General features: G+C 37.8%; 1 long non-coding RNA gene across 2 annotated transcripts in view; it reads right to left on the minus strand.

Moving 5' to 3' along the window:
- Nucleotides 1–25,785, minus strand: part of LOC129372393 (uncharacterized) — a 122,137-nt gene that overhangs the window by 88,531 nt on the left and 7,821 nt on the right. For both annotated transcript variants that reach the window (XR_008607247.1, XR_008607246.1), the window contains exon 2: nt 698–803. This is a non-coding gene — a long non-coding RNA (uncharacterized LOC129372393). The remainder of the gene's footprint in view (nt 1–697; nt 804–25,785) is intronic.

Below are 25,785 nucleotides of genomic sequence, written 5' to 3' on the forward strand. Positions count from 1 at the left end.
GCATTAAAAGTCTCCTTATTTACTGAATATCACTTCATACGTTCATAGAGACTCGCTCATGTTCCTGACGGTGTCATTTTTATCTCTTCAAATAAAGCGTTGCCCTTCAGTCTCATAACTTTATTTATTTATGTTTTGGCCCTGGTAAACCAAACTGCTTCTTTTCTTTTATCAACTATTTTTAAACTTTTCTGCCTTTACTCAGCACATATTTTATTTTAAAAATGCTTTTACTTTATGTTGGAAAGAGTTAGATAAAGAAACGAGTCACTGATAAACAAAGTAAAACTTAATGAGCCATTTTACTGTGAAACGTGTGTGTGTCTACATGTGTGTGTAGGTGTGTGTGCGTGAGTGTGTGTGTGAACGCGGCTGCGGTTCAGTGTGCTTTATCTGGTTTTATCTTTCCACCCCTCCTCTCTTTCTCTCTCAGGATTAAACATGTTTATCAATTATCACTCCATCTTGCCTCCAGCTCTCAGCACGCCACGCAGCTAATTGAATCATTTAACAATCGCTGCTCCTCTGGGAGTGAGTGTGTGTGTGTGTGTGTGAGTGTGTGTGAGTGTGTATGTGTGTGTGCGCGCGCACATGCTAGGGGTGAAAGTGGGGAGTTGTTTGCAGACATGATAATGCCCTCGGGTGCCTGCAATGCACTTGTCAGATATGTTTATTAATTTATGACACACACACTCACAGATGGGTCCTGGCGGTGCGTGTTGAGCACCATGTGTTGGTCACGGCTGGGGGCCTCCCGTTGTCTCACCAGCAACTGGTTGTTGGACGGCTCTTGTATCCAGGATCTGTGGAGGAGCAGAAAAATGACTGTTTACATATTTTGGATCTGCACAAGCAGCTGCTGGTGGTTCAATTTAGTCTAAAACCTGATGCTGCGTTACAAAAATCTTTGGAAATTTATGTTGGTGTGCTAAAAAACACGTCATACTGTGGGCGTAAGAAGAAAAAAATGAAGTTTATGAAACATATTAAACAGATTAAAGTCCTAAAATGGCAAGAAAAGCTTTTAAAATTACAGGAAAAAAGTCAAAACGATGTGCGATATTCACAATATAACTTTATTCTCAAAATGTTCTGACTATTCTTGTAATACTTTGATTTTATTCACAAAATATGACTATTATATTTCTCTTAGTATGGTCTTAATAATTTGTCACAATGTGGGAACAACATTACAAAGAAGCATTTCTCCAAACTGTTTTTTTTAACTTCATGTGTTATTTTTCTTCTGTGATAAAAACGTGAATCTGAGCGTTTGAGTGCATCAGATGCAGAAGCTCATCCTCATCCTCATCCTCATCCCTGCTCGTTTCCTGCCTGGTTGCCCCGCCTGACCATCACATCTCAACGCCGTCATTGATTACAGCTGATCCACGTCCCAGCAGCTAGCCTAGCATTAAGCGCTCTCAGGTGAAGTGTGGACACATTAATTGATTGCTGTCATCAGTGATTGTGAAAGCATGAACTCGTTATTAACGGCGGGCTTCATCAACTCTCGAGCAAACACACAATCAGAACTGCTTTCAGTGCCGCTGCACCCTTTAGCTGGAGTTTCAATTTTTTACTCCACAATAGGAAAAAAGAAATAATTGTAATTGTTTCTGTCTGATTTGGAGAGGTGTTCGGCTGCATCGTCAGACTCAAACCTACGTCTAACATGCCTGTGGTTTCAATTCTCTTGCACATCTGTGTGGGTTTATTTTTATTAGAAACGTCTGTTACAGTGAAACAAACTATGAAACAGCGATACTTTAAAAAAAAACAAAAATCACACATTAAATAAATAAATGGGCCAAACTGATCCCAACATCCCAGAAGTTTCTGTTTCTATTATATTTTTATTTATATACATATCACTGTTACTTTTATCCAATTATTTGACTTGCCTTCAAGAGTTGCTATTTTTAAAATGTGTTGTGCTTTCTTCTGTCCATAATGACAATAAAAGGAGTTCTGATTTGGACGGAAAAGCAAACCGGTCTCTGTTCGGTTGAAGTGAACTCTGGTGCTGTTCGAATGCATATGAACAGCACCAAAACCGCTCCAAAAACAGGAAGAGGAATACAGTGCAGGGCATTCTGGGTAAATAAAACAAACCCATGAATCCAACGCTAGTTAGAGAAATCCTACAACTGCTAAAATCTGACCCAACTCCACTGAGTGAAGGAGGACGTTGCGCTCAGTTGATGCATTTTCCATATAAATGTGCACAAAACTTAGTCGATAGTTTGCTAATGTCAAAAAACACAATTTTGCAATATCAGTGTTTCCATTAAATACAAAAACCCAATTAAAATCACATGTGAATAAGTTTGTTCACATGATAATTCATTAAAGAACACGTCGCACTACTTCCTGACATCCTCTTTGTCATTTCTGACAGTAGTAACATCCGGCTGTAGATCAGGTGACACAAAAAAAAAGTGTTTCAATCACAGTTTTACAAAATAGATGTAAAAACTTTAATGGAAAACATGAGTTTTTCCGAAATTGCTATTTGTGTAAATTTTATTTGAGCAATTATATGATCAATGGAAACGCAGATAGTTTCTTCTTCAGAGGTTTTCATGCCATTTCTATCAATGTCTCTTGTTGCAGCGCCCCTGCAGGCAAGGAGGGGAAATGGTTTTTCAATGAGTTTGATTTGTTAGGGACAGTGCAGTGTGAAAGAGAACCACAGCAGCTGAAAACGTAACAAATGTTGCATTTTGGTTCCGACTTGAACAGAATCTACCGGACAATTGGGTGTGAAACCGGCATAAAACATTTCCAGCCTTAGACATGTTGACCAAGCCTGAAGGTCTTTGGTTTGTTTTGCTCTTCTTGACGTTGCAGCTATTTTTATTTAGCAAAATAAAAAACACAAAAATGACAGAAAGCAACTTAAATCCTTACAGTTCATAGCGCATGTGTTAAAGTGTCAGACTGAAAGCTGACCCAGAGTGAAGAGAACCAACAGAACTGAAAGAAACCCCCAACCGACCGCCTTCTTCACCATCACCATGACAACCTCCGCCCCGCCTTATTCTGGGATGTCCTGTAGTTATGTTCTTCAATTATGTCTCACTCTTTAATGTTGGTGCTGCACATTGATATTTAGTCAACCGCTGCAATTTTAGCTGCTGCGTTGAAATGTAACTGTCTCACCCGGAAATCAAAGGACAGATAGATTCTCCTGAGGCGACGAGACGCAGAGATGAACATTTATTCCCGTTTCCTTTCAGGCTACATCTCCAATTTGATTCCAAACACCAAGGGTTTTTCAGCATGCCAAGCAACTTTCAAGGAAAATGTTTTGCATGGTAATTTATCCACCGTCTGTGAGACGTAACATTTTAATCCCCACTTTAACTCCATGGGAATATTTAGAGTCTACAGTAGACATTATGTGAAGCCTGTACAGAGAAAAAATGTGTCGTCATGATATTCATTTAATGCAAGCCCTTTAATTGGAAAATATTTCAAAAATAATTCAGACATTAAAACATGGGTTAAAATGTCTTTAGGCCCAATCATGGCCCTGTATTAAATGCCAATATAATTTTAAGCAGGTTCATTCTGGCCGAACTTTGGGACCCAGACTGGTGTTGTACAAGTTGAGATCATTTCATTGACCCCCATTTCAGTGATGTTTGACCTCTATGGGGTTCCCACTCTATTCTTTAAGAATAGAATGGATATAGACGGATATTTTGTAGAACACAACTCCAAAGTATTTATGAAAAATCAGCCAATTCGCTGATCTTTTTTCATTGCACATATCTAAAATAATCTAAATAAATGCAGTTGTGAAGCTATAATTCATAGAGACAATGCCACTGGCTGGTGTTTGCAAAGTAGCCAATCCAGGAACACCATTTACTGTAGTAGGTGCTGATTGGCTGAGATAAGGAAGACTGTAGATATTGGTTTCCGCAGTTGCTTCAAGATGGTTTCTACTGCATATATTCATATATATGAATATTAAGGTAGATTTGTGGTTTGAAATATCAAAACAAATTGTAAGAGGTTTTGAGCGAGAGGCTCGAGAATTTATTGAGTTCAGCTCTTCGCTGTGGTCCATAAAATAACAAATATTGGTGGTCAACTATACATTGTATTTAGAAAGTAAGTTCCAGACATGAATCCTAGGGGTACATGGCACAACCCCATCCAGATGATTGGATAGACTAGATCACAGGTATCAAACTCCAGTCCTCCAGGGCCAGAATCCTGCGGTTTTCCATGTGCCACAGGTACAAAAACTGGAATGAAATGGCTTAATTGCTTCCTCCTTGTGTAAATCAGTTCTCCAGAGCCTTAATGACCTAATTATTCTATTCAGGTGGTGCAGCAGAGGCACTTCTAAACATTGCAGGGCACCGGCTCTCGAGGACTGGAGACCCCTGGTCTCGATGATTTGAGTTTATCCACAAATTGCTTCAGAATTTGTGGCATTATCAAGTCTGAACTTTCATGAGCAGAATCTTGATATTGTTGCCAATGTTGTGGTAGATTTGTTGCAGTGTAAGGCGTAAAATCTAGCCATCCAAATTCACTAGCCTGAGGTAAACTTTTGAAGATGCTCCTTCTTAATTGCCTTGAATACTTTTGTTGATTTAATTTCTTCGCTGCAGAAAATGAGCTGGAAATTCTTTGCCTTTCATACAAAACATAAATCAATCTGTAGCTAACATGGTAAAGGATGCTTTCCATGTTCCTAGAAAAGACATGAAAATCAGACACGCACACACTCCACCCACACAAAGGAATCTCCCTCAGCCCGAGGTGGCCACCACCCAACACAGGTTTGCAAATGTTGCATTGTACGCTGAAGGCGTTCCACAGGTGCGATAGAATGACCTTTCAATCACACGCACACCTTGTAAGACAGACGAAATGAAAGAGATAAAAAGAGTGAGTTCATGCAGAATAGGCCCAGAGCCAGAAAATCCATTTATCTTATCCGGTGAACATGTGTATGTCTCCTCCGTCTGACAAGCTTTGATTTACTGTTTGGCATGTTAGGCGGACAAAAGTTGGCTTGAGATAAATCGAGTCATCATGTCAGAGAGGGAAAGACCCACCAATGTGTCAATTGCTATTTTTTGGTCATAGTGGCTTTGTTCACCCTGTCATTATCCGCCTTCTTTGTCTTTCGTAACTTAACCGACTTAAAATCAAAGTTTATAAATAACATAACATTCATGGTGAATTTAGTTTTATTGCAAATCAAACCTGAATGAAAAGATTGTTTATGTGCAACAGCTGTCAGAACAGTGGAGTAATAAAATTCTGTGTAAACTAGATTCGTGCTTGAGCTTCGGTCCAACAAGTTACGACCAGCCGGCGACAGCGTCTGCATGCGCAGAAAGACACAGCGTACCTTAAAATATTTTAATCAGCCACACCATCTATCAAAAATCAGTCAGGCTCATAACCACAACATCAATATGAAGGGTGAATTCTTTTCATTGAGGAACATTTTTCAATATTTTTCACTACTAAAAACCAAAACACAATCAAGCAAAAATAATACATTTAATTCGACTCTACAAACTTCTACTGAAAGGAAAAGTTTAAGGCTAGGTAAATAAATGTTTCAAATTTTTAGTAATTCAGTTTCTAACTCCAATAATACACTCAAGTTTCTTTACAGAAAAGCAGTTCAATCATCCAAACAAATCCGAGAATATGATTCAAATTGGTCAAAGAAAATTGCTGAGTTTACAGCAATTCCTCATGTTTAGCAAACAAGGTGCTTCATATCTGAGGGAAACAGCGAAAGGAGGATGAATCTGAAATCTTACAACACCAGAAACACTGGAACAAAATCTTAAAAGACAAACCAAACAGAAACTATTAGTATAAAACAAAATACTTCCTATTAATGGAGGCAGTTTTCACATTCAAAGTTTCAAATGTAGCTTCATCCAAGGGGGAAAAATGACAATATCCTACCATGTCTGAACAGTGATTAACATTTACAGTGATGAGTAGTCATTATTTTCTTTAAAGCTTTCTTAGTTGGCAAAATAGCATTATTCATAGGACAGAAAGTAACACATATTCAAACGGTGTACCACAGGGCTCCGCTCTTGGTCCTCTTATTTTCTATCTAAATAAATAAATAGAGATAATTTTTCCAATGCTTTTTTCATTTTTATGCAGATGACTTAGTGATCTACTACTGTTGTTCTTCACTTTTACAAGCCATGAAGTTCTTAGTCTGGATTTAATGTAGATTGAACTTAACATTCTGTGAAGCAGCTTTTGAATGTGGATAAAATGAAACCATCGATTTTTTCCTAGCCACAGCGCTAGGTGCACAAACTGAGTTTGTCAGAAATAAAAATATCTTGATTTTTATTTTAGGTAATGAGCTTTCTTTTAAAAAGCACAGAATTTGTCACAAACACTGATGGTAATGGATTTCTCTCTCAAAGCAGCAAATTGGGATCAGCGACATTCTAACCGCTGCTGGATTGTGGAGACGTTTTAAACATGAATGCTTTGACTTATCGTTGGTTTTTGAGGTTTGCAGCAAGTAGCAGGCGACTTACACATCATTGTGAATATGCAAAAGCTGAAAGCCACAAAACATGGTCAACTTGTTTTGGTCATGGAGGACATAATGAAGTGGAGATATAACATTTATTTTTGTGGTTTTGTGAAGTACAGCACTTTGAACCGCCTTGTTGCTGAAATGTGATAAACAAATAGACTTGATTGACTTGATTGCAGGAAAAGTATTGGATAGTTTTATCAGCCCAACTGACATTTATGATCACACGAAAAACACAATAACAGCATTTCTTCATTTATGGCCTTATGTGTCTCAAAACCACAGTTTTAATGGACGAGATTAACGTCCCCAAATAGTGAATATGGAGTTGTTGGATTGATGCCTGCCTAACATGCCGTCTTGTCCTCAGGCAAGAGAACGAACCCAAGGACGAATGAGTGAATAAGAAACGTTGTGAAGTTGACCGGTCTGGAAGTGAACAAAGCTGGTGGAAACTGAGAGATGATGAGAAGTTTTGGCAGTGGAAAAATTATTTTTTAACTTTTTTTAAAAAGGCACTTATTTCATGAAATGTTTTAGAGCCGTATCGTCCAGCCTTAGCTGCAGCTTTTTGGACCCGGGTGCAGAAAGCAGAACAGGATGTTTCTACTGAAAATTATATTTACTGAAAATAAGACAACGGTATGGTAAGATAATCACAAAACGCTCGTTATTCCCAGCAGTCTTTGGACAGTGAATACAGTGGTTCAACCAGCTGGAGCTCCACTGGGGTTGAGAGGAGACACACTGGGCTTGGCGGTCGTTGAACAGTGTTTAAAGTACTTGGTATATAATGTATAAATATATATATTAATGTACAAAATATTTTTCATGTTGTGTGAATTAGATAAAATTCATAAAAAGCATCAACTTGTGCACCAAGCTTTTGAAAATCAGACTAAAGACAATCAAGTTCTTGTTGGTAAAAACAAAAATACCAAGACATTAATAATCCATAAAGAGAAACCAGGCCTTGGTTTTGAGAAGAGAAAAAAACTCCTGGACTACTTATATGTGTAGGTAAAGTATGTACATATATATTTGCTGCAACATTTTGTTGTGTGAATTAGAGAAAATTCATAGTAAACTTTAACTTTTGTTTCTAAAAAACAGAATTTTATTCAAAATTGTGCTTGGCAAACAAGGCAAAAAACAAAAATGTCAGCGGTTTTCTTTTATAGTCATGTCCGAATTGTAATTTGTGTTAATTATTTATCACATATTTTTTAATCGACAAAAGTAATCAGAGCTGCTGCGTGTTGGACCCACATTTAAGATGAAAACCTGCCGGCTGCTCCAGCTGAGGTCGGGTTCTTGTTTATCTTTGCTCCAATTCAGCAGAAGAAAAGGGTTCATTTTCAATTTGGTGATACGGCAAAAGTTCGAAACATACACCTGACAGCTGAATGCAAAGTGCGGCTAATCAAGTCTGGTTTAAACACACCTGCTGCACAGTGGCTCCTCCCTCAGGGCAGCCAATGGGGCTGGAAACCGACACTGTCGGATGGCGCTAATTCTGCCCTGTGGCTGCAATCCTTCTGCCAGCTCCACTGGCACAAAGCCAGCCTGCACTCATTCAGCTTCATGTATTGTGTAACCGCTTTGCAAAATCCCAGGTTCTGAATCAACTTGCTTGACAAAAAGAGAAGCAGCAATAATAACCCTTTAATATGCTGTAGCAGCAGCAACACAGTTGACATTTCTGCTCACTCACATCCTCAAAGATCAAAGTTACGGGATTAACTTGAACTGTAGTGGTTACTTCAAAAGACAATCACACACCGAAGGCTGCATATCAAAGACTGATTTCTGAAAGCCTAATAAGAAACAGAGAAAGCAGAAGGTAATTGATCGGTTTGTAGGCAAGTTGGAGGAAGAAGAGTCGCCTCGTCCTCTTCCTCTCTGCAGCACCTGGACCTCAAATCTCAGCAGTTTCACCTGAAACTAACGATACTTAGGAATTTCCAAATTTAATTAGCACTGATTTAACCAAGTAAATGTGCAGTTTTTCTCATCGTACCCACAAAAATCTGAGCAGAGCACCCAAAAATTGTACTTAAATAAAAGTAGCACTACAACATATGTTCCTAAAGTAAAACTTTACCATCCAAGAAATTACTCAAGTAAGAAAGTATTTGGTGAAAGTCTAGTCAAGTACTGAGTAACTGATCAAATTATCAATCATTTCATATTTAAACATTATACCGGATTGACCAAAACATAAAGATAAGTGGAAAGTTTGGCATCTTTAGGACCAAAATGACAATTTATATAATGAACAAAAAAATAAGACCAGGCAAAATAAATTTTTCCCAAATCAGTTCCTTTCAATAAAACTGCAGGTGAATTTTCTGCTGAAACATGTTTGTTTTTCATTCAGTCGGTAGAAAATCCAAAAATTATACTCGAGAGTAGAGATAGTTAATATTAAAATTGCTCAAGTAAAAGTAAAACGTACAGCGCAGTAAAAATTATTTTTAAAGTAATTTCTTTTCAAAAAGCTTAGTCAGGTAAATGTGCAAATAGCTTATCCCAAGTTTTCTAAATTATGCAGGAATAATTATTTTTAAAAAAAGAGTAGCAAATAAGATTTAGCATAGCCACCAATGACCATTGGTCATAATTAATGCCCATCTCTAATTAATAATAACTAAAACATCATCAGTTTTAGTCTGGATTGTAACCTCCTGCTTCTCTTTCTTTTGCTGCTGTGATGTAACGTTTTCAGTTCCTTCATTCATTTTTATGTTTTAATCATGTCAAGCACTTCGAATTGTTCCCTAAAACTTTACACCTTTAATGTCCTCCATCATCACCAAATAACCTTGAAATTTGGTGGCACAAAGCTTCATAATGTTGATGTTTGGAGATGATGCCTTCATGTCAGTACGGACCCGAAGGTTTCCGACACCTTACAGTCTTTCCTGGTTCATTAAGATATTAACTTTCAAGTCTCTTCAATCAGATGTTTGTGTAATAATTCACATTTATATTGTGCTCTGCTAAAGCGTTTTCATATTTAGCCTGCAGCATTAGCAGGGTTTGATCCTGGGGCTGACAGGCCATTAATCATCAGTTGACTGATCTGCAAAAACATGCTAGAAGGAACCAACCTGGAAGCATGTAGATGCTTGGTTTTCCAAACAATCGCATGAAAATATACATCAGATTAAATATTATTCACCAAATGTTCATTCTGATGAGTAAAGGCAACATTTTTTACACCAATTAATTAAAATGTGTAGTTATTAACTTAATGTACAGTTCATATCGTCATTAAATTTAGTTTAGATAATTAGTTATTAAGTGCAAATACCATGTTAGGATTTAGAAGGGGGTAAAAGAGATATATTCAACTGAACAGATGACAATGGATTTTCTTGGGTGGTTTTTATTTGAAGGCCGTTTTGTAAGTTGTCCTTCAGCTCAACTCATTTTGTAGTTTTCTTCTTCATCTCTTTACACAAGAGACAAATGTTTCTATTAATTTTAGGAAGTATTCCTAAAATTACCGACCAAAATGATAAACATCATAACTTTGATAAAGTACAAACTTTGAGGTTATTTTTTTCAAACTCATAATATGAACAAATCAATGGAAACTTGCACTTTTTAACCTTTCTTGCAAATCAAATAATATTCTAAAAATTATTTAAGAAAAATCACAATACAAGTTGTTCAAAATCTTTTGACATGCAATTGTCGACAGAAGCTTTTTCTGAATTAAGTTGACCCCTAAGAACATAAAATCATTCCTTTCATCATCAATGCTTTATTCTGTGCTTTCATTGAAGTATTGTTGTACAAAACATCACAGTTTTAGACAAAAATAAAAGTGAAACATTAATACAAATGTCATGGCTCTATTAGAATATCATCAGAAATAAAAATCCTTCACTTGAACAGACTAAATGTTAAAGAAAAGACCTTAAGACCTTTGATTTTCCACTTGCACAAAAGCATAATCATTACTAAAACTTTCATTCACCCCATTTCTGCTTCACCAAGATTCAGAGAAATATTCATGGTTCTTTGCCAAGAAACAAATACTGGGATCAAATCGCAAAATCAGGGTAAAAAAATGAAGAGCAACAACATTTTACTGTATGTGAAACAAAGCGACCGGTGAGATTTACAGAGAAAAACTTTATTTTTCAGAATAAAATACAGACAGGTTTTGCAGTATTTGTATAAATCATAATACATATTCAGTGTTTGCCTCTCCTCTTGCTTTAAATTGGCCTTTAAACAACAATCTAAACTGAAGCCTAATGCCCTAACAATCAAAACTATTTGTTAAAACTGTTTGTTTGCATCTGGATTTTCATATTAATATAGAAGTGTCAGCAAAGATCAACAAAGGAAGATTCAGCTACAGTCAACAACAGTCTTATTGTAAAAAACACTAAAAATCACTCCAGGATTTAACACCAGAGGAAATAATGATTCAAAAATGCAATGTAACTTCTAAAAATAATGAAAACAACAGAGCTTCTTCAATGTGCTCCCACCAGCACATTTATTTGGAAATTTGTTTTTCTAGAGAAAAACAAAAATTTTAAGAAAAGTGCGACTTCTCTGCAACTGGGCAGCTCCAGAGGCTTCTGCCAAAGATTGGTCCAGGATTTGTTTCCTGTTTGAACAAACCCGAATAATCCATAATATTGTCATTAGCGGCACTCCGTAAGTCATGGAAGCATCCTGAGGATGATATTTAGCTAGTTAGCGCAGGTGTAAAAACAACAAAATAACTCCTTGCTGCTCCTTTCAAACAGTGAAAAGCAAGATAAACTTGGGTCATTGAGTTTAGAAAGTTTTGAATTTTAAGTTTTACTTAAGATATGGGGAAGAATAAGACAATCATTTCCTTACCAAACAGCATTAGCTTCTATGTGGCAACCCTCTTCGCAAACCCTCATACAAAATATGTACATAAAGATACATTTATTTTCTAACTTTTTTCACAATTAAAACAATTATTACATTATCTAAGCACAAGCACTGCCTCATACATTATGATTTCAGTTTCCAATTAGTTCTTATGGGCATTTTATTTTTCAGCAGGATGATTCTTCTGGACTTTTTTGGTCAGAAATGTTTCCATTTTGCTCTTGCTTTGCTAAGTATGCTTGCTTGAGAAAAGCAGGTTGATGAATTTGACCTGAAGCCATTCAGAAAGATAAGTACAATTTCAGCAAGTTAGTTTAACTTAAAGTAATGATAGAAAAATTGATTACATTTTATGCTTAAAGATTTGATTCAATTGTTTGGGTTTAGGATTTTTTTTCATATTTTCCCTCCAGCTTTCTGGCCCCATTTGGAAAAACACTGTTCTTTTAATGGAGCCAGTTCTTTTGTTTTTGACCATTTCCTTGTTCAATATGTTGCAGTAAAGTTTCAAAAATAAACATTTTACAAATTAAGACTTTTTCACAACTTTTACATGTATGATCTTGTGTAACATTTTCAAAATTCAAATGAGCTTTTGAAAGGTTAAACTTTTTGAGAAGGAGGAAGAGAAATAGCTGCACTCGACTTCCAGAAATCATTTAATTTAATATTTGGCCCGCTGCCCGGCTCTATTGATTAGAAGTTGTCTTTCATGTTAGATGTTGACGTTAGCATGATGAACAAGATACAGACACAATGAAAACACGGCGCACGGCAACTGAATGGTGCAACCATGACAATGAGCCCAACGTGCAAATGTTTGCCACCAGATAGCGGAAAAATAAATGGCTTGAGATGACGAGGAATATGACAGAGATAGTTTATTTGTTTGAACACACGTTCACACTATCTCTCCCCCACAGACTCTCACATATGAGCGGCAAACACTTGATGAGAACGAGCACGAGATGAATGCTTCCTCACTCCTCTCAATTAATAGCATCGCTTCAAATCCATCATGCAATTACCAAACGCAAAATCACTGCCCTTTAAAGATACGGTAATGGTGACTACAGGCTCTTCTAAAAACAGATAGCAGCATTCTCTTGATAGATGCTGGGGAACAATACCCAAATCATTTTCTTAATTATCTCCTCTGGAACTAATGTTGCAGATATGTGTGTGAATTAATTATTTTAGCTTGATATAACAGGGGGGAAGCAAGAAAGGGAGGAGCATTATCCACAAAATCTTTATTTTTTTAAAGCGGCATTCATTAAGGCAAAGGCAACTGCCAGTCAGTCGACGAGACAAAACCCTGATTTCTAGAAATCAAATTAGTGCCAAAGAAAGACATGGGAATGTCAACAAAAGGCGCCAGAGACGTTATTGTGAATGTCGATGAGAGGAACATTGCTGCAGAGAATGTTTCTTTCTTCCGTTTTTGCAGTTGTATTACTATGTTTTCTGGCGTTTTTCCTGCAAGAAGTTCTTTCTGTGGTTGGACCAAATTTCAGCGCAAAGCTTTGCCCTCGTCTCGCTGAACTAACATTTACATCAACACATTCTTATGGAGTCTCTTACATTGCTTGTTTTCTTGTCATTTCAGACCCAAGGAGACACATATCATGTCAATGGGATAAGAAGCTCACAGCCTATACAAATGATACAGTGTGATGTCATGCGCACAAGATCCTGCCGCGTAGCTTTCTGCTGGAAAAAAAGCTGCAAGCCAACGATGACTAGCAATGGTTTTGGCAGATAGCTAGCTATCAACATAAGGGGCTAAATCTTAAATTAAAATGTGATATATAAAAGAAAAAGGGACGAAAGGCTTTGCTACAAACTGTCAACACTAGATCACAAGGTCAGAAAAAGGTATAATTAAAAAAAGAAAACACAAATAGTAGGGGACAAGGAAGATGTTCAGTTATGCTAGCTTGACTTTGACAACCTTAACATGCAGATGTGCTGTGAAATTCTGTTTAGGTTCAGTAAGAAAAAAAAATTTAATAAAAAAAAAAACAACAAAAACAAGGCGACCCACACACCAACTCTGACAGATAGTCAATAATTAGGTGTTTAAATTAGGTAATCAACACCGCAGTGTTCACTTATTAATAATCACGAAATAAACGTCGAGTCTGAAAGCATGAAACTGTACCTGACTGAATGTTTTTGTTCTGCGTGGGAAATGTTTGCGTGGTTTTAGTGGTGAATCCTGATGCACAAGTCGAGCTGTTGTTAGTCAGTTGCTTTGATAACGAGTCTGCGTGTAGCACAGCCGATATAATAAAAAGAAAGAATAGAGGGTTTTGACTTGTTCAGCTGTTCCTCTGAGTTATCATTTCAGAATCTGAAAATAACCCAAAATGCCCAGAGTTCATGGCAATCCACATTTACAAAGCAGGATGAACAGAGAAAATAACAATAAATGTCTTAAGAGACTGATATTTTCATGTCAGGTTAAGATGTTCTGGGACACTTTCAGGTTAGTTGGTCCATGAGAGTTTGTTAAATGGGTTAAGTGTTCATCTGCCTGAAAAAGTTTGAGAAATACTGTTCTAGACAAACAAGAGTTAAACCAAGCAAGACTAAGCAGGGTTGGTATGATTGCACCAAAAAAAATAAAAAATACAAGAGAGGGAGTTTTAACGTTAACAAAAGACCCAAAACCCATATTTCCATATTCACACCATCACAAAATAAAACATAACCCAAATCCCTGCCAGCCTACCCTTTGCAGACATTTAAGCAGCACTCCACCTTATAAATACCTTCATCTGCACGTGAAGGCACCTTCCACCTTCTACCCCACCCCTTCATTATTACTTCCCTCACCAAAGTGAAGGAGAAAGCCCTCCAATTATCTGCGGCTGCTCAGAAGACGGGCTCAGCACTGAATTTATTAGGAGCTCATTTGGCTAAGCAGGGCTAAACACAGCACATCTCCAAAAGCCATGCGCTGAGGTGGCGACGACGGCAGTGGAGAGGTACGGGGGCATAAGAGGTAGAAGCCGCATCCGCTCTGTGCGTCTCCAAGACATTAAAAGGGAATATTCCCATATTCTGTCCTAATCCAAACTGATTAGAATTGGTGTAGTGGGGAACAGGGGGTAGAGAAGCAGAGCTAGCTTATTTGTTTATGACTGTGTTGGGTTGGAGTTGCTTACTTCCCCAGATTTACCGTCTTATACCGTCTCGCAGCAGTTAATCGCCTCTCTTCCTCCAAACACAGCCCCATTTACAGTTCAAAGCGGCGCAGCCTGTATCTCTCGCCAGCTATATTACGATTAGTGTTAATATCATCACCATATTCAAGGCGGAGGAGTCTCAGAAGAGAGCGAGGGGAGATGATCACAACGCGGCTGCTGCTTCCAAATGCAGCGTCCTGTTCTGTGAGAGGTTGACCTCAGAGGGGAAATCTCCTGCTTTAGTCATGAGTGCAGCTTCAGAGGCGTTACTCAGCATTCAGTGACTCGTTTGTTTCCATTTTTAGAAAATATAATTGATGTGTTCATACAGATTTGTTATCCTTGAAAAGGAATAATTTTTATTGTTGACCTTAAGTTTAGGTGGTTTGTAACCTTGCTGTGGTTTGGTATGTCTGCAGATTTTAGATTCACTAGCTTTTTAGAAATTCTGAGAATAATAAGATTACACTCTTGATTGATGGTGATTTGACTGCAAATCCTTACTGTAATGGTGTTTTGACACCTAATCAATTCGGCTCAATTTGGAACCAAAATTACAACATTTGATACGTTTTGAGATGCTACAATTCTCTTTTACAAACTCTCTGAAAAACCTGTCCCCTCCTTGCCTGTGGGGGCGCTGTACCAGGAACTAGTGAAGAAAATTACATAAAAACCTCTGAAGACACTGAGCACAACTTCCTCCTTCACAAAATGTAAACAAAAATGCAGTGGCGTCAGATTTTTGTGGTTGTAGGATTTATCTTTGGTTTAAAAAAAAAAAAAAAACAATGAGTTATTTCTCCTGCTAGCGATAGGCTACATTTATTTTGATTGTATTTACCCAGAATGCCCTGCACTGTAGTCCACTTCCTGTTTTTAAACCGGTCTCCAATCAGCTGGGGTTAGGGTTCAAACACCACCAGAGTTTACTTCAAACAAACCGAGACCGAAGTTTATAGGCGGACCAGAGTCCCTGGTTTTGGTCCAAAGTTAAATTCACACTTCCACAAATGAACCGGACATTATAGGCCAATGGACTGGAGTAGGAGTAAAGCGAACTAAACAGGGCTAGTGTGAATCCACTCTAAGTGGTTAACAAGGTACAGTTAATTTTGCTTTAATCTTTTTTAATCGGTATGAGGTTGTTGTTGTGGTTGTTGTTTTTTTTTTTAAACAACCTTATATTTGTTGAGAAACATTTTCTCCTGGAGTATTTAGGTGGACGAAGAGAATGTAGAGAAAACACGACTGTAAAAAGCAATAATCCACATGCTTACTTATGCATGAACATAAGAGATGTGAAACTTTTTTCTATTAGCCCAATTGATTCAAAGTGTTTCACATACTCCCCTGTTTAAATCTTAAAACAAATGATTTTTAGAACTACAACTCAGTATAGACGAGTAATTTTCTGTTTGCTGTTATCACACCCAACAGTTAGATCAGGGTTTAATTTAAAAGATGATAGAAAACATGGAAAAAGGGCAGAGAGAAAAGAATGAAAACAGATTCATACAAAAGTGCAACATTTTCAGAGCCACATACAGAGTTGGATAAGAAGGGGGAAAACATGGGTAATTACCCTCCCTCTGTGTAGCGCTGGTTTTAAAAGCGTGTTTTTACATTTCTGCGTTGCCACGCGGCACAGCAGGAAACCCTGGCGTGACGCCAATCTCCATATCTCCTCAACAGGCCCAATAAGTACCCAGCTATCTGCACCTGCGCCAATTATTATCCTATTAGCAACAAATACCGCACAATTACCGCCAGAAACCCTCACACCCAGGCCGCTGCAGGCTGTGAAAAATTAGCAGGGAGCAGCAGCAGCAGCAGCGATCAGACAGCAATTAATCAGCACAGGCGCATCTCTGAGGCTGGAGAACATCAGCGGAAACCCAACCTATTTAGCTGTGATGAATGGAGGAACTGCAATGGCGATTCTTACATGAATCCTCAGTTTGTTCTCATTAACAAAAATATCTACTCACCTGCCTTCAGATATTTACACTCTAGAATTGGGTTCACAAGTCAATGAAAAATATTACATTTACTTATTTAGTAAATAAACTGACCTATTGACCTTTTGCGCTTGACGTCAGAACTCCGCCCGCGCCACCATGACAGATGTCAAACAACCAATGCCTCCTTTAAAGCCTGTCTAAAAACAGACAGCTGGTGGCGTGAAATCGATTCTATTTAGTTGATTTCACTTTTAAAATGTCATACTAAATCAAAACATTTAGTTTTGATATTGCTGAAACTGTTTGTGAACAAAAATACATTACCAGTTTGCAACTGTTGAATAGGTTGATCTGGATTTTGTGTTTAATTTGTTTTATGTCTTAAGGAACACAATGACGTCTTTTTCATAAAACGATCATAATATGACTTTAACTGTTTCAACTTTATTCTTGTAATACTATGACTTTATTCTCATAATATTAATTTTTTTATTTTTTCACGCCGCCCACAAACAGAATAGTGTCCTGAGTAGGGAGCCCTATCACCCACATCAATAGAACCAGTGACTATATAATCATTACATCTTTACACTAACATTACTCATGAAGTTCTTGTGATCATAGTTCAAACTCAGATGTTTTGAAGTTTTAAAAATTTAACATTTTATTTGTTCTGTAAAGCCAATGCAAACTTCCGATCAAATCGCCATTTTTGTCATTTGATTTCTGCACGTTTTCATTTCGGCGATTCCTCCTTCACTGATGTGTTTCCATTTCAGACTTTGACATCCTGGTGGAAAAAGATTACAGGCACAAGAATAACGGATCACCTAACAACAACATGGCCACCTCTGATTGGCCGATAAGTCCAGCTGCTACAAAAGCAAAAGCTTGATGGAGAGAAAATGCTCCCAGCATGCAAACACACACACACATACACACAAAACCAACTTGTATTCATATTCAAATGGAAAAATCTTATCTTTGAAATTGTGGCTCTTCCCTTCATTTGGGTTTTAATGCATGTCGGAAAGATTGAAAAGTAGAGGAAGAGGCAGAGGGGAGAATTTGGGTGAGTCCAATGCCTCATCACACCCTCCACCCCCAACAATTTATCAACCGAAAACTTGACAGACACACCATCTGATGGACAGACAAATTTCTTTAGCAGCCTTTTTTTTTTGGGCCATGCCCACATTAGCTGTCAAAACAGCAGTTAGGAGGAGAGAGAGAGATGGGCGAGCGAGATAAAGAGAACATTGAGAACCAAAATAAGAGATATGTTCCCCTGCCGTCTTTAATAAAACAGTGCTGTGTGCCTTGGGAGACAGTTCAAGCTGACAGAAGCACTCAAGTTCTGGCTAAGAGGTCTCACACACACGCACACAAATCATTTTCAGAGGGATGTCATGTAGCAAACAAGTAGGGGCTCTTTGGGTTTGGGAGATACACTGGCTTCTTTGATATTTCCCTCCCTCTATTTGAGAGTGTGTGTGTGTGTGTGTCTGTGAACTCGGTTTTTATATCCTTGTGGGGACCGGTTTCTGTCAACAATGTGGGGTCGTGGGGACCATGTCTCTTATGGGGACATTTTAGGTTAGATTTAGGACTAAGGTGTGAACTGACTTTTAGTTACAGTTAGGGTTAGATTCGTGATGGTTAGGCTGCAGAAAATGAATGGAAGTCAATGTAAAGTCCCCACAAGACACAAACGCACAACTGAATGTGTGTGTGAGAATACTGTGGCCGAAGGCTAGACCATCCAGCCATTCTCCAAATTGATTAACACAAGAAAAGGTCACCAGAATTCCTGTGAGGCCTCTGCTTTCCGGTTTGAGCTCTGATAAGTCGGGTTTTTCAACTCCATGTTTGTTCTTCTACATTTTTAGTTCCTCCTTTTTTGAAATAGCAGAAAATCTTTAGAAAAGTGGAGTGTAAAATCATGCTTCAACTGTGTTTTCTATCTTTAAAACACATGGGTGGGTCACGTAAATCAAATGGCTAACTTGATGTTTTGTATCAGTTATAATAGAGTAGAAAAATATCTAAAACTCAACGGATAAGTCTTTTGGGAGCTGCTTTAAGTCAGTTCTTTTTCTTAAATGTGTGTCTACATTTCCCTCCACATTTCTTGTGGAAAGAAAAAACTGCCAAAGTTCACTGTTAGGGTGTTTTTCCATCTGATAGTTTGGTAGATTTGGTTCCATTTTGGTTCCAAAATTGCAACATTTGTTAAATTTTCAGCTGCTCTTTCTCAGTACACTGTGCCAAACCAAACACTGAAAAACATGTTTTCCTCTTTGTCTGTGGGGGCGCTTTCCTCTTTGTCTGTGGGGGCGCTGCACCAATTATTATATAAGGAGACGACATAAAAACCTCTGAAGAAGACATTGAGTGCAACTCCCTTCATCACAAAAATGGAATGGCATCAGATTTTAATGATTGTGGGATTTTTCTTTTGTCTTTGGTAAGAGACTATGAGCCATATAGCGCTCGTTATTTTGATTGCATTTACCCAGAATGCTCGGCTGGATAAATCCACTTCCTCCTTTTGGAGCCATCTTTAAAAGAAATTTGACTTCCTGAGTTAACACCTTGAAATTAGATCTGTCTCTTAACTCCTGCTCTTTCTGAAACTCAGCAGTTCCAGCAGGTGTTTGCTAAATGCTGCTGGCTAATCTGAAGGGGCGGAGTGGGGGGAGGAGCTGTGCCTCATAGACGGGGCTGGGTCCACCCAGGCGTTTTGCTCAGCTGAATGGTTGCCATGGAGTTTAATGAATTTCTTAATCAACAAAAGAATCAAAGCAACACTCCAGGTCTGGTTCTGATGAAGGAACATTGTAATATGATAGGAGGCTTGAAATGGTTGATTTTACATAATTTTGCCTTTTTAAGGAGCCACTGACTTAAGATTAAGATCATATCTCGCTGACAAGTTACTTGTAAGTTTGTTTTGTCTCATTTCAAGTGTATAAGAAAGTAGACCAAAAATATTTGAAGATTTTGTGCTTTTGCAGAGCATTTTCTCCTGCTTCCTTTGTCTTTTCTGACCTTTATCTTGTGCTTTACTCTATCCTCTTCCCTGTCACAGAACGAGACCTTTTTGTTGTTTCTGATGCAAATTTGAATCAGAGTCACGAAAGTCTTGAACAATGTAACTGTGTTCATAAGTGGATCGTTCACACACAATAGAAGAAATGTTTTATTTTATGGAAACACAATGGCTCTCTGGCAGCTTTTGTCCCCTCTCAGCTTCCCTCCCCATCCTAAGCAAAAAAAAAACACAACAACTCTAAAAAGTACATCCCAAAATGTTCAAGAACTCTCATTATTATTAATCGTCATGCGGAGGCGACCCCTTCCATGTGCATCATGGGAAATGAGGGAGGTGTCATGAGAGCCAACCTCTGTCTTGTTCTGTGTGAGTGAGTGGATAAGTGCTACATGTCAGCTTCATGTTTAAAGACGCTCTGCATGATATCTTTGTCATCAGAGCCGACAGAAATCACGGCTGGAGACGAGCGGCGAGCTCGCTTGTCACAACAAACCACTGCAAGCAGAGCGCACAGCACCACGGAAAGCTGTAATTTGGAATCAAATGAATTATCTACGACTACAGTAAGTTTGTCAGACAGAGACAGAAAATGTGACGGATTGGGAAGGGAAATGCCAATGTGCAGTAAATTAATGCAGCTCCCAAAATTATTTTGGCTGTTTGTGGAATGCAACAAGACGGGAAGCAGGGCTTAATTAAATTTGCAAAGCACAAGTGAAGATGAAAAGCTGGGATAAGTTAATGAAAATGCATTAATGCAAATTACATTGTTGGAGATAGAAAACGTGCATCGACATAGAGAAGAGCTGGAATCACGTAACGCCTTAGGGTTTTCAATTGGACCGATTAGTAGGTTAGTTAGTTTTAATGTAAGACATCTCCAAAATAATGTAAAAAACATTCAGAAACGGAATATAACCAAGATTTTGTAGGCTACATGTCCATCTTAGCTAGCTAATTGCTAGTTCAGCAGCAAGTACTACAGTAAATATCACCGATATTTATCTTAATATTACGCAGAGGTGGGTAAAGTATTCAAAAATGAGTAACAGAGGTAACGTACTTATATTCGTCACAAGTTAGATAGGAACAAGGCCAGTTTGCACTAAGCTTCTGGATTGTTTAACTCCATAGCAACTGCCTGGCTGTCAGTACAATGTTCACAGAAGTGCAAAATCACAGCAGAACTGTGGATTGTACACATTTAGTGTACAAAATTGCATTTGCCAAATGAAACATTGAGCAAATTTTTTCTTAATTTTTGTTTTCTCATATCGAACTTTTAGAAAAATCCGGGTTTTTTAAAATAAAACTTTGGCGGTAGGATGGTGTTGTTTTTCAGTCATATTGAAATAGATGCATCTCGCAGAACTGCAACACGGGAAACACTTTTTGCATCACACGAGTCATGTGATCAATAACTGGATGTTTCTACTGGCAGAAATGCTGACGAAGACAACAGGAAGTAGAAGGATGATGATGGTTTGTTTTGGTTCTTGGCTCCACCAGAGCTCTCACAGCTCTTATCGCTTCAATGACTGAATGAAACACCGACGTCTCCTCGATTGGATGAATTCTGAATACATTTCATGTAACTGTTTACATGATTTTAAGGACTTATAGCATGAAGAAGATTTTAATTTAATTTTCTACACAATATTGTCTAATCTCTAGTGTAAATATTTTTGATTTCAAATCAGACATAACTTTTCAACAAGAAATAGGAGCTTTTCTCAGGGAAATAATTCCTTAATGTTGATTTTAAAGTACTAGTTCCATTGGCAGATTATTTCTCTTAACATGGGAAAAATGTTTTATAAGCGAAAAAAAATCTTCCAATGCAACTACAACTTTTTCATCAATGATGAGGAATTACTGACTTAAAACAAGCTCTTATATTTTTCTAAAATATTACTTGTAAGTTATTTTGGTCTCATCTAAATTGAATTCCAAAAGAGTACAAGATATTTTCACTAAAAACTAAACAATATTTGAACAGATCATGTTTTTGCAATGTAAAACATTTTATAATTAATTTTAAAAATGCATTTTCAACACTTTCTGGTTGTGATCTGCAGAGCAACATTTTTTTTTTATAAATGACAACAGTTTCTGTATCCAAATAAAATGATTGAGTCAGGGATTTTACAAGGTTAATAACAACCAGAAGTTCTGTTTAGATCAGAGAAAACATAGTTCACTAAACAAAGAAAGCAACAAAAGACCGTTCAAAGAATTTAAAAAAAAAGGTTAAAAAAATCAAAAAATTTTTGAATTTTAAAATATGTTCTTTTGCAAAGGCAGAAAAACGTTTAGTTTATATTTTAATTCCAGCAATTGATTCACAAAAATTTTACAGCTAGTTCTTGAAATAAATTTTTTTTTAAAATTATTGTGTGTAAATGTTGAACATGTAAAAGTCAGTTAAATATTAGTAAATTTATCTGTTGAAAGCTGAGTTTTACATAAAACTCAAAGCATAGTTTCAAACTAATTAAAAACTTTTTCCTGAACATCTACTGCTAACTAAAGAGAAGTTCACTCCACTGAACTATGAATATTAAAAGAAAATCCTTCCCATGCAGGTGCATAAGCACATATGCACACAAACTATAGTGTTTAGCATAAAGCTCCCCCAGTTGTATTGCTCCTATAAGAGACATCTCAGATGGAAAAAGTACAAAAATAAAAAAAACTTGTTTTCAATTCAGAGAGAGACTCAAGCTTGAGTGAAGATCGTCTGAAAGCGAGTGAGATGGAGAGGGTTAGACGGGGAAATGAAGAGAAAAGGAGGGATAGAATGACAAAGAGAAGCAACGAGAGGCAGAGCAAGAGAGATTTGGAGGAGGTTTTAATTGTTTTCCCATGATGCTTTGAGGGGGGCTCAGAGCTCAAAGCGTCGGAGCAGAAAGCTGTTGGAGTGCCTATCGTCCTGGCAACCGAGCCCGACCCAGTCGCAGACACGAACACGCGGATGCGCGCACCGACGCGGCTGTTCATTTAGAGTCTGACATCAGCAGGGAGGTATCCAGAGGGGGCCCGGGGGGGGCTTATTCAGATCGGGAGGCTTTAAGTTTTAGAGAAGTGATGATGAGGAGATGATGAAGGAGCAAAAAGGAGGACAACAAAAAGCAAGCTGGGAAATATTTGAGTGAGAAAAACATAAAATCTTATCAAGTATTTTTAGTTCAAATGTCTTAGTTCACTTGAAATTAGAGAAAACTAGCTTATAAGTAACTTTTCAACAACAAATAAGAGCTTGCTTCAAATAAATGATTTCTTAATATTGATTAACAATTATTAGTTCCATTGTTTATAACAAAAAAAGTTTTCCATGTTATAAATGAAATAATCTGCCTGTGGAACTGGTATTTTTTCATCAATATTAAGAATTTGTGGACCAGTTGTGGCCTTGGACTGATTTGTTGTGGCCCTGAACTGCTACTTCTAAATGATACAGTTTTGGCCAGTAGGTGCAGATGAAGACTGTAAAATTATAATTAGGACAAAATTATCATGGACATAATTTTCTTACAATGGAAAATGTAAAGCACAGATATTTTCGCCAGAGACTAAGCAATACTTTGTTAGATATCCTGCTTTTCCAGTGTATTAATGGTTAACATTTTAAGGGTTTCTTCTCCAGCTAGATTATCTTATAACGTTGCTTTTTTTGTTGTTGTTATTATTTTTAAACAACATAGCAAGTTTGCAAAGTTTCCATCTCCCAAGATTTTAAAACTAATTGCTTTTAAGATTCTGGTTGTCTTCTGATTCCTAAAAGTCTAATAAGTAAATTAAATTGTCATTTTTCCCTCTGAGTACAGTGTAGGAAGAAGATGACTAATCCTGTAAAAAAGAAAAAGAGAGACTGACGGACGTAGGAAGAAATTTGTGGAAATTGAAACTTCAGTCACTCACATGGTGACAGTACAACAAAGATAACTTCCACTGTAATTTGAAATAGCTGTTATTAGTGCCACCGGAGTAGTAATTTTTTATTCTCATTGTTGGAAAAAAAAAATCACTATTGTCAGCAAAAAGTTATTCTCAGCTGACATTAACTATATAAATGTGGTTGTAGCTGCAAATAAGTAAAAACTGCAGCAAATAGTGACTTACAAAAGTATTTCCACCGCTTGAACTTGCAGTAACATTTTAATGTCGTTTTCAGGGAATTCACATGATAAACAAACACAAAGCTGCTGGACACAACACATCAAGGAGTGTCCTGCATTACGTAGCTAAACAGAAGCATTCCCACAGTATGATACCGCCACCTCCATGCTTCACAACAAGGATTGTGTTTCCAGACTGATATGCAGCGTTTGATTTCTGCCACACATAACATTTCACACTTCTTTTACAAAATTTACTTTTAGGACTATTTTTTACTATGCTGTACTTTTACTAGAGTAAATTTATCATGAAGTATTTCTACTTTTATTTGAGTGAAGTTTTGGATTTTCCTCCCACTGAAGGAAAAACAAACATGTTTTAACCAAAAATTCACCAGACACAGACACGCCTGCAGTTTCAGTTAAAGTTTCATACGTTTTTTTTTTTTTTTTTTTTTAGTGAAAGGAGCTGATTTGGAGACTTTTTTTTTCTTACTTGATTTTTATTTCTTTTGTTACTTACATGCGATATTTTCATTTTGGTTCTTCCAATTAAAAAATTTCCACTTAACTATATGTTTTGATCTAAATACTTTTTCACTCCAATTTCTTGTACGAATACTTTTTACTTGTTGAAATAGTTTTACTCTTAGTTCAGTATGATTTTAGTTACTCCACTTACATCTGTATATAGTTCTGTAAAATATCAGAATTCACTTTAGATTTGTAGCATTTTGAAACACTGAAGTCTGTCCTGAACAGTCGCCTATCCTGACTCAGACTGTTGAAGGTTTGGAAATTTCCTCTTCTTGTTGGAGGAGAATCTTGTTTTTGTGGACAAAAAAAGGAGAGAAAGTTTGGCCGTCCGTTTCCAGACCTTGATGTTTGCCCTCTTTTCTCCATCGCTCACTCAGCCTAACTTCTCTCCTCGTTTCCCCTCTTCCTTTCTTTCACTCGTTCAATCGCCTCTCTTTTTATCAACCTGCTCTCCGTCTGCTCTTTCACTTTCAAGATTTCCTGTCCACTCTTCATCTCTTCTTTTTTTTTTGCACCGTTTTCCGTCTCTTCCTCCTCCTCTGCCCACCCAAACTGTCTCTGCAGGGAGCCGCTTCACACTGAGAACGAATCAAAAGGCATAGGGGAGAAATATCCTTTCACCACACACACACACACACACACACACACACACACACACACACACACACACACACACACACACACACACCGGAGAACTGTGTGGGAATGAACCAAGGGGCCTCGCTCAAATCCCTGTCTCTAGGCAACCAGCAGGGATATGCTGAGGGAATAGCATTAAAGTTGTAGAAAAACACACAAAGAGAGACTCACACACTTTCAGGCTTACTCTCTTTCTCTCAGTATTTGCGAAACCAATCAGAAATGCTGAATGATAGAGAAAAAAGAAGGTGAGCGATGCACGTTGCCAGATTGTGCTTAAAGGACGCGGCGCTGGATGTGGAGGTGAGCAGCAGCACTGGGCGTGTTGGGAGAGCGGTGCATGCGTGCAAATTTCATCACAACAAATAGTCACTTGTGCTTATTTTAGATGTGTGAAAGGGTGACTGCTTGTCTTTGCTTAAGCGTGTGTGTGTGTGTGTGTGTGTGTGTGTGTGTGTGTGTGTGTGTGTGTGTGTGTGTGTGTGTGTGTGTGTGTGTGTGTGTGTGTGTGTGTCTGCCACCTCTGCAGCTGGCCCTCCATCAGCAGATTAATAAGCTTTGTTGCCACGCCGACCGGAACCTACTGACAACCATCCAGGCCCAAAGCATTCTGGGTAACGGTCTGACTGGCCGCAAGCTGGTCCTGTTTTTACAGCTCTGTTTTATCCCACACCATGCTCCTCTCTGTGTGTGTGTGTGTGTGTGTGTGTGTGTGTGTGTGTGTGTGTGTGTGTGTGTGTGTGTGTGTGTGTGTGTGTGTGTGTGTGTGTGTGTGTGAGATGGTTAATTGCTCTTCTTTTGCCAATGACATCATGGTGACCACAGA

The sequence above is a fragment of the Poeciliopsis prolifica genome, unplaced genomic scaffold (genome assembly GCF_027474105.1).
Source record: "Poeciliopsis prolifica strain line A6 unplaced genomic scaffold, Auburn_PproV2 SCAFFOLD002, whole genome shotgun sequence".
Taxonomy (NCBI): domain Eukaryota; kingdom Metazoa; phylum Chordata; class Actinopteri; order Cyprinodontiformes; family Poeciliidae; genus Poeciliopsis; species Poeciliopsis prolifica.